A 9,915-nucleotide genomic window follows, 5' to 3' on the forward strand; every position below is an offset into this window, starting at 1 on the left:
AGTGAACATTTTATAGTGCCATCTTCAGTTATTATTCATAGTATTTCATCATAATTTGTGGATTAAAAATTAAGCATCGTAATTTATTAAGTTTCGGTTTACAAGTAGGCAATGATTAATGATTATTGATTTTGAATCATAATAATAGGTACGTATTTGAAATAGTAGGTACACATATAACATAATTTGGAGAATTATTTGTAGTGATGACTGATTAAATTCTTATGCAATTTTAACTTTCGTTATGCCTATTATCATATTATATTATTTAACACCGTTTGAGACTTATACAGCAATAAGTGGCACGTAGATAATCATCAAAAATCAATTCTGAAGTGTTGTAATAATATTATACTAGAAATTATAATAATATTATAATATGTATGCTCTCGTAATTATGGTTAAAAAGACATTTTAAATTTACAGCACGTTCGATATTCAGTTTACTTTAGGTGGCGTCGAGGCGAACGTCTCTGTTTTAAACAGTCCGATCGAAGTAAACTCGACACAAGTGTTTATTTTTTAAATATATATATATTATTATTAATAAAGTATAATATTTGAGCACCAATAAAGTCATTTTTCATTCATTGCTATTGTTGAATATTTTACAGATTACATCGGTTCATTGACAGACTCAGAATACGATACGCACGTGCATTATGGTTCTCTGCAGGTGCGTTCTAATGTTATATTTATTTATTTTATTTTGTTTTATATTTATTGGCATATATGAATCAGCTATATAATATTATATTTAATTATTACAATGTTTATTGTATAACAAATCAGCCACAGATGTAATGTAACACGCGTGTCGAATGGTTATATAATACCTATATTATTATTATCTAATGGTATATATAATAAATAATAATGATTAAAAAAAAACTATATTTACTTGCTTACCGAGAAAATTATTATTAGTTACTACATGATAACATATTAACTAAACTGTTCTATATACGTACTATAGAGTACCGACACCGATACATATGTATACACCTACATTATTATCATGTTTTAGTAATAAATACAAAATATATAATATTATGATTCCTAATCATAACGATGTCTGGTTCTGCGATCAGTTCGGTTTTATTCATGTAATTATCGACTGAAGTTCGCGTTTATGCTACATCGTAGTAAAATAAATGCAAAATAAAATGAACAAAATTCGTTCGGATGATGTTTTTGCGCCGGGAAGGAGTTCGTCGGTAGACATGTCCGAAAAAACACCAATACTCGGGAGTACCAAAAAAAAACATAGGTCAGTTTTCGAATTATACGTTTTGAATTACGAATATAAATATATAATATATGTATACTACATATTGTACAAATTTTAAACCAAAACAGCTTTTCAAATGTAATATTGTAACTATTTGATTTCAATGCGGAATTAGCAAATACATATCTATAATCATTGTTCAATCGGGCGTAATTTATTATAATAAATCGGGGTGATTTATTTAACGTAAAAAAATTTTAATTTAAAAACTATAAACGTTTTTAAAATTATTTTTTACATAGTTTTACATAATTTCAAGTCGTTACAAAACAACTTTTTGTAAATAACTTTATTTTTTTGCTATTTTTATCGTGACTCTTTTAAAGACATTTTCATGGAAAATACATTTTTAATTCCTTAGTTTAGAAAAGAATATTTTTCAAAGTACTTTGAAATTTAATTTTGGAGGAGTTTTTTATGGGATCAGTATGTATATGAAGTTTACACGAGTGGATTCAAGTGGTACAGGAGTATCCCTACAAAATGTTGGCCTATTGCTTCACTTATCTAAACTTAAAATATTTATTATAACTCATAAGCTAAATTTCTGAAATTTTTATCGATTGAAATACTATGAATAATATTCTTCTTAAGAATATGAATTAAAAATTAATGTTATTAGAGTAAAAAAAATGATAATGATAAAAAATAGTAAAAATATAATTTATTCCAAAAAAGTTGTTTTATAATAGGTAACTTAAAATTACGTAAAACAAATATTTATAAAAATGTTAGTGTTTTCTCAAATAATGAGTGTGTTACGTTACGTTTATCAAATATTATTTTTGAAGAGTATACAATTGTCATGTACTGTGCCGAATTTCAGGGTCTCAGAGCCCCAAAGTAGTTTCTAAAGAGGCAAAGAAGGGCCTTTTAAAAATATATTAATAAAAACTGCTTTTAATTTTCTTTTAAAAATATATAAAATATAGTTCTGATACACATTATCACTTTATACATCCATATATATATATATATATATATATATACACACACACATATAATAATAATAATATGTAATAGGTTTTACAACTACAAGTAAGACAGTAATTGTATAATCAAATAATGTTTAATGGTTTTTTTAGTTTTTTAGTTCAAACACGTCGCGTTAGCTGTTTTTTTGAGTCAGGTGTTTACTATTTTACGGTAACGACGATTTGTTTTTTACTTAAAAAATAAACATTTATTTTATTTCTTTACAGTTTTTAAAAGTTTATTGCACTTAATTTTTTTTTTTATTAAACTAACTACAAAGTTAACACAATTAAGTCAACAAATTGGTCATATAGATAAATTATATTATAATATGAATCTAACTGGATAACTGTTTTTAAAATGCCAATTTACGAAGAAGAGACTTGCTTTTCGGGTATGTCCTTTAATATATATTATAATTTATAAGCATAATATACTATTTGTGCACTTGAAATTTGATAAATTTGAAACTAAAAATAAAAAAAATTATTTTTAAAATTTAGTAGATATTTTATTTTTCTGATTAAAATGTTTCTTTTTTTTATCACTTATACATTTATGAATTTTTAATAATACGCTTAGTCTATGTATGGTAGTAATGAAGTGGTTTTTAACACCAAATGTATTATTACTAATAATTTATTAGTAATATATATATATATTTTTTTTTTATACGATCCTATTGGTAAATAGAGAGCTGCTGATAATATTATGATTATTTTTAATTAATTATTGCAATATTAGGAATAGCTAGGAAGGTACTTATAGTTCAACCGCTGCACTTATAATTTTAATGGAAAGTTAAGCTTATCTTACAATATTTTGTTCATTTTAATTGTAACTAGTAACCACCAATATCACCGTTGACATTGGGATTTTATTAATGAATCATTTAATCCACTAGTCGATACGACAGTACACATTTCATTCAAATTCAAATCTAAAGAATCTATGTAGACTTTTAGTGAATATATTATGTATACATAACACTCATTCGTCGTTTAATAAAAATAGAGTTTTATAATCCTCTTGATATTTGACTGGATGTAGGTGAAAATCAATAGTAAAAATTATAAAATTTAGGTGTATTTAATCAAAATTCTAGTTGATAAGTTAGTTTGTCTTAGCGATCGTGATACATAATTTATAATAATTAAGTAGATTGGGCATTGTGGTAGATAATTATACCATAATCTAAATAATACTATTTAGGTACTTATTTGATTTTATTGTAACATTTGTATAGTGTAAATATTGTAAATATTTTAATTACTTTTAATTTGTATTTTACTATTAGTTACTCATAACCTCTGTATATTGCTGTCTAAACGTATAATTCCATGACATAGGATTCATAGGAACTAAACATTATCTCCTTATATTATGCAATATTCTATACCATTTAAGATATATTTTATTTAATACTTTAAATATTGTACATTTTGGATCTTTTACTAATTATATTGGCCCAGCATCTCAGGAATTTTCACGGTATTGATTATTTGCAATAATTTTAGTACCATACTTGTTACTTAAATACCACACTTGGTACCAACCACCTATTTCGTTGATGCCATTCGTCCTGACAGTTTCTTATAAAAGTGATCCAAGTGCTATCGAGAACAGCACGCTTATCGAATCATTTAAATATTTTATTTACAACACAAACACGGTCAATTGTTAACGTATAGGAACAATATTATTTTTTCAGATTACAATCAAAAAGTTGCATTGTTCTAGTAGGACTTGTGATATTGATCGCTGTGGTTTCATTCCTGTTCGTATACACGCAAAATGCACCCGACGGCGAAATTCCAGACCCGGAATTTGCGTTGCCACCGTCAAGTATGCCGATGGGATCTTACAGCAACGTCGGCGTCGTGTCCAACGGTGGACCATGCGCACAGATTGGAGTGTAATTATTACATACATTTAATACAGGAAAAATATTATTAAAAATAGACATTTAATGACATTACCTAGCTAAATATCGTATCTACTTGATAAAAATGTCGCTAATTGGCGATAATGTCCGATAGATTAATTCACAATAATAAACTTTATTAATGTTAAAATTTTAAATATTGTATGAAAATAACCAAAACGATATGATACAGTTTATTAATATTATGTATATCGTTCATATATTATACTGTATTTTATATTTTATAGCTAGCTTTGAGTTAGAACTGATTTATTATAAAATTCTTAATTATTATAATTTTAATATTTAAATGCCAGTTTAAGACGTTAAAATAAATTAATAGTTTAGTAAATTATTTCCTTAACATATATAATATACATAATTTGTTATTCTTATTATTTACCTAATTAGTTTATCGTTATCAATTACATAATAATATATATTTCAACCAATATTAAGTAGGTACTTGTTAAATATAATACTATAAAATGTATAAAAAAAAACTAAGATTTAAAAATAATTGATTTCATTTCAAAATGTAACTTACTAAGCGAACGTTAACATTGTTAATAATTGTCATCCAGAAATAGTTAATATAGTTTCTATTAATTATTCATGTTGATCTAATCGTTCATAAATAAATATACAAGCATAGCTATCGAAGACTTAAAACATATAAATAAAAGAAAAAATAAATAAAAACCACCATAGAATATCAATAATTATATTGTTTTTACGGTATATTTAAATATTATTTAAGCTATGAAAATAATAGGTAATTATATTATTTTTATCTTTGATCGAAGAGTTTCTATTACTCGGATTATTTATTTTAGACAACACTTTATATTATTGTGTATTTAATATATAAGTTTGATTGGTTTGAGTAAGAGTAAACAATTAAAATAAAATGTATGGTTCTCCGATTAATATTTTTGACATTAATATTAATAATTGTAATATTATCTTGATCGTTTTTCAAAAGGGATATAATGGCCAGAGGTGGAAATGCTGTGGATGCTGCCATAGCAACAATGTTATGTGATGGTGTTCTATGCCCTGAATACATGGGTATCGGTGGAGGATTTTTAATGAGCATCTACAACGCAACAACCAAAAAAGTAATGACAATTAACGCACGAGAAACTGCACCGGCTGCAGCAACTGCTGAAATGTTTGTAAAAGATCCAACCAAATCAATGCTTGGTGTGTATACTAAATAGAAATTTTTTATAGAATTTTTAGGTAATAGATTTATTGTCGTTTAAAAAAAAATTGTGTATTACGATTATACTTCTTTATTTGGTTGGCCAGAAAAAAGATGGATTTTAAGTCATTCAACGCTCATATCCATACTAGTTTATCCGTAAAAAACCTAGAATTCCGGATTTTTACAAATTTATCTTGCTATCTTGGTCAATTCTATGGTAATATTCAGATTAATTTTGTCGAACATCGAATGGTTCATGTAGTTTTGGCTTTTTTAAACAAGAAATGATATATTTTTAGGATAAACAATTTACTATGACAATTAACAAATCTACAAACCCAAAATATAAAAAAATATTCAAACAATAAAATCGAATACGATGAAATTGAAATAAGTATAATATAATACTACTTGTTTTACATACCTATCTAAATGTATCCATATATATATATATAATTATTATATATATATATATATATATATATATATTGTTTATAGGTATACGATTTCGTAGTTTAATTTTATCTTTTAATTTACTATTTCTTATTTGTAAATACCAGTACAATATACATTCAGCGTTGATTGAATTGATTTATACTGATATTATATTAGAATTTAACAAGATCGTGAATTCTGACATTTACCGGCAGTGAGTGGTCAAACCATTTTAGGTATAAGTACCTACGTTTATTCAGCATTCTTACTTTTACCTTAACGTGCACAGTTTATTAACGTATATTTTTCATTTAAATGGTTTTGGTGCATATACATAATATATACATAAATACGTACTATTTATATAACAATAATTAAATACTAGAGTTGCTTATCTGAGTTATAAACATTTAATTAATTATTTATCGTGTTATAACTTATAATGTTATTACTTATTACTATCTGACACGTTTATAACAATTTTTATGAAATACTATTAATTTGGTCCAACAATTTTTAATTTATACCTACTTAAAATATCCATCAGGTGGCTTGGCGGTCGCTGTTCCAGGGGAACTCAAAGGCTATTCGACGATTTATGACTTGTACGGTAGCGGCAAAATTTCATGGGAATCTTTATTTGAGCCAACTATTAAGTTATGCGAAAATGGCATAAAGATCAGTGATCGTCTAGAGATAAACATGAAAAATCACGAAGAATTAATAAAGAATGATCCATTTCTCAGGTATGATGAAAAAATCTGTTATTTTGTTATATTTAAAATATTTTTATATAGTAGAATCCGCTTAGGGGAATATTGGGTGATGGGCTATTGTCTCCATTTTCCGACAACCTCAATTAACTGAAACTATTAAAGTGCATATACATAATAACTTTATTTACAAAAAAAGCACACTTAATTCATATTTTGTTTAAAAAATATTATTATTATTATATCGTAAATTAATTGAATAATTCATACCTTGTTAGGCCATAGAAAATTGCCCATTCTTCTTTATAGTGACTTATTAAAAGTTTGATTATTGACAAAATCTACACAAATGTCTGGCGATGTTGTTGGGGTATTTTTGTTTTTATTTTTCATTAATCATTAAATAGGTATAGTCTTCATTGATCAATGGAGTACGCGGTAGGAAAAAACAAAAATTGATTACCAAAAATAAAATACATAGTATGAAATCATTACATACATATACAAAATATAATAGAACCATAAGGATTAGATAATTATAGTTTCGATAAGAAAGTACGTAGATATAGGTTAGAATATTTAGTCAACACTTATGTTTGTCCCTTATAAAGTTAAAACCGATAGACGATAGTTTGTCCGAAATTAAATTGTTTAAAACGAATACATTCGTTCGTGACTATGCAAATTTGTTCACATTAAGCGGTTATTCCCTTTATGCGGTGTATCAATTAAGCGGATTTTACTGTATTTTGTTTTAACTTAAAAAAATATAGTTTTTATAACATTTTGGGAATTTTTTTTTTAGACAAGCATTTTTTGATGAACAAACCGGACATGTAAAAAAAGCTGGAGAAGAGTACAAGTTACCAAAGTTAGCAGAGACGATGAAAATCATATCAGTTTACGGTGCTGAAGTCATATACAACGGATCGTTAACACATCAATTAGTGGAAGATATAAAAAAAAGTCAACGGTATTATAACTGAAGAAGACATGGCCAATTATGAGTTAGTAACTATATGTATAATTTAACTAATATTTTCATAAAGTATTTATTTTTGAAGTTTGATATTGTCTAAAGACAACTAAGCTATAAATACATTGATACGTAAACCAATTATTATAAATTGATAATAAATAATTTACATTAAATTGATGATAAAAATTAATAGCTTACTGTATTGGAGATTTGTAAATTTTAATTGTGTACAAATTACAATAAATTTCAATAATAGTAAATATTACGTTTCAGGGTAGAAGTTAAAGAATCTTTTCCTATACATTTAAAAAGTGGACATACAATACATTTGGGGCCTCCACCTAGTTCTGGTGTAATATTAGCCTACATCCTTCGAATTTTGGACGGAATATTACCAGCACCAAATCCTGGATTAGATGCACATCGATTGGTAGAGGCTTTCAAATTTGGATTCGGCGAAAGAACGCATTTAGGTGATCATAATTTCGTAAACGTGTCCGAAGTATGTTTTCAGTTACAAACACTATATTCATATATTAATTTTTGGTTAAACTCTTTTTTTTATAGATTTACGATAAAATAACATCAGATACTTATATAGCTAGTATTCAAAATAAAATATCCGATAAATTCACTTCGTTGGACCCAAAGTATTATGGTGCTGATTTTGATATGCCAGAGAATCACGGTACTGCTAACATTGTTGTAACCGATTCGTTGGGAAACACTGTTGTGGGAACCAGCACATTAAATATATAGTAAGCAGAACATAATAATATTATATATATATTATATCTCAAAACGTCCCATCAGTGAACAATAAAATATTGATAAACACAACACTTAACTCTTTGAATTTGAATTTTATTTCAGCTTTGGTAGTGGTTTTGTGTCTCCAAGCACTGGTATTAATTTAAACAATGAAATGGATGATTTTTCTACTCCAGGGGTCACTAACTTTTATGGTATTCCATCCTCACCTGCCAATTTTATTGAACCGGGCAAACGACCAATGTCATCAATGTGCCCGACTATAATCACTGACAAAAACGGAGACTTTGTTCTAGGGGCAGGAGCAGCAGGTGGATCGAAGATCACGCTTGCAACTGCCTACGTATGATTTATTTAAATTAACTATGATTAATCATTGTATTATATTATAATTTATAATCATACATTATGGACTATGGTGGTCCGACATTGTTGATTTTATTTAGCAACCTAACATTTCATGAAAATTTATTTGATTCTAGGATTAAAAATTAATTATTTTAATATCTAAAAGTATTTAAAAAGTAGTATTCTGTGGTTTCTAAGAATTATAAATTTATAAATATATTTATCTTATTGGATAACTGAGAATATAATGACTAGTCAACAATTCATAATTAAAATGAATTTGATAATCTAGTTAACTATAATATAATTTAGATATTAATATACTATATTTTTACATAGTTTTATATTTGCTTGCATATAGAGGTGCAATGACATTTAAATATACATTTTTATTTATTTTTAGGTGATAGCCCTTAAGCTATGGCACAGTATGACATTAAAAGAAGTCATAGACAAACCTAGAATTTACCATCAACTGGTTCCTATGACTGTTCAATATGAATACGGAACGACAAAGGTTATTATAGAAATATAATAAGAGATAATATTTGTTATTTATTAAAACGTTTTTTCACTATTTAACCAACTATGTTTCGATTTTTAGGCAGTCGTACAAACGCTTAAGGATATTGGACATCCAGTAACGAGGTTGAAGAATACCATAGGTTCAGCAGCAACAGCTATTGCCAAATCCCCATCAGGAATGATCGAAACCATGCCAGATTTCAGACGACCAGGAAATTCATCCGGATACTAACACGATATATTTTGATAATAGATTATGTTTAATAAATTGTTGTTGTAAAACGTACCTTGTAAGTTCCTAAAAATATTATAGACACGTCTTTCAATTGATACTACACCACAAATTATGCGCAGTCAAAGTTGTGTATTGTTTGTGTAATACTACTACTTGTTATAACTTTATCTATAATTTATTGTTCGCAAGTGCTAATTTTTCATATAAAATGTATAATGTAATATAGGTATAGATATAAATATTATTGTAAGGTAATTATTTTTATGAAAATATGAGGTCTATATGTTCAAATAATTAAAAAAAAAATTGAGGTGCTATTATATTAAGAGCTCGGCAATGCCAAATGTTGTTTATTATGAATTCACATTTTTCCGTATACGATAGCTATATATAAAGATAGTTTAATAATTAAGTTAGATTCTTTTCAATTGTGACCAAAAACCTTGTAAAAATCGAGAACTATGTTAATATTTTGTTTGTACATTATTAAAACTTGTATGCTAAATCAA

At 26.4% G+C, this 9,915-nt stretch overlaps 1 pseudogene; it reads left to right on the forward strand.

Moving 5' to 3' along the window:
• The first annotated feature begins 1,082 nt into the window (after nucleotides 1-1,082).
• Nucleotides 1,083-9,915, forward strand: LOC132921052 (scoloptoxin SSD14-like; annotated as a pseudogene).

Source organism: Rhopalosiphum padi, chromosome 2, assembly GCF_020882245.1.
Source record: "Rhopalosiphum padi isolate XX-2018 chromosome 2, ASM2088224v1, whole genome shotgun sequence".
Lineage (NCBI taxonomy): Eukaryota > Metazoa > Arthropoda > Insecta > Hemiptera > Aphididae > Rhopalosiphum > Rhopalosiphum padi.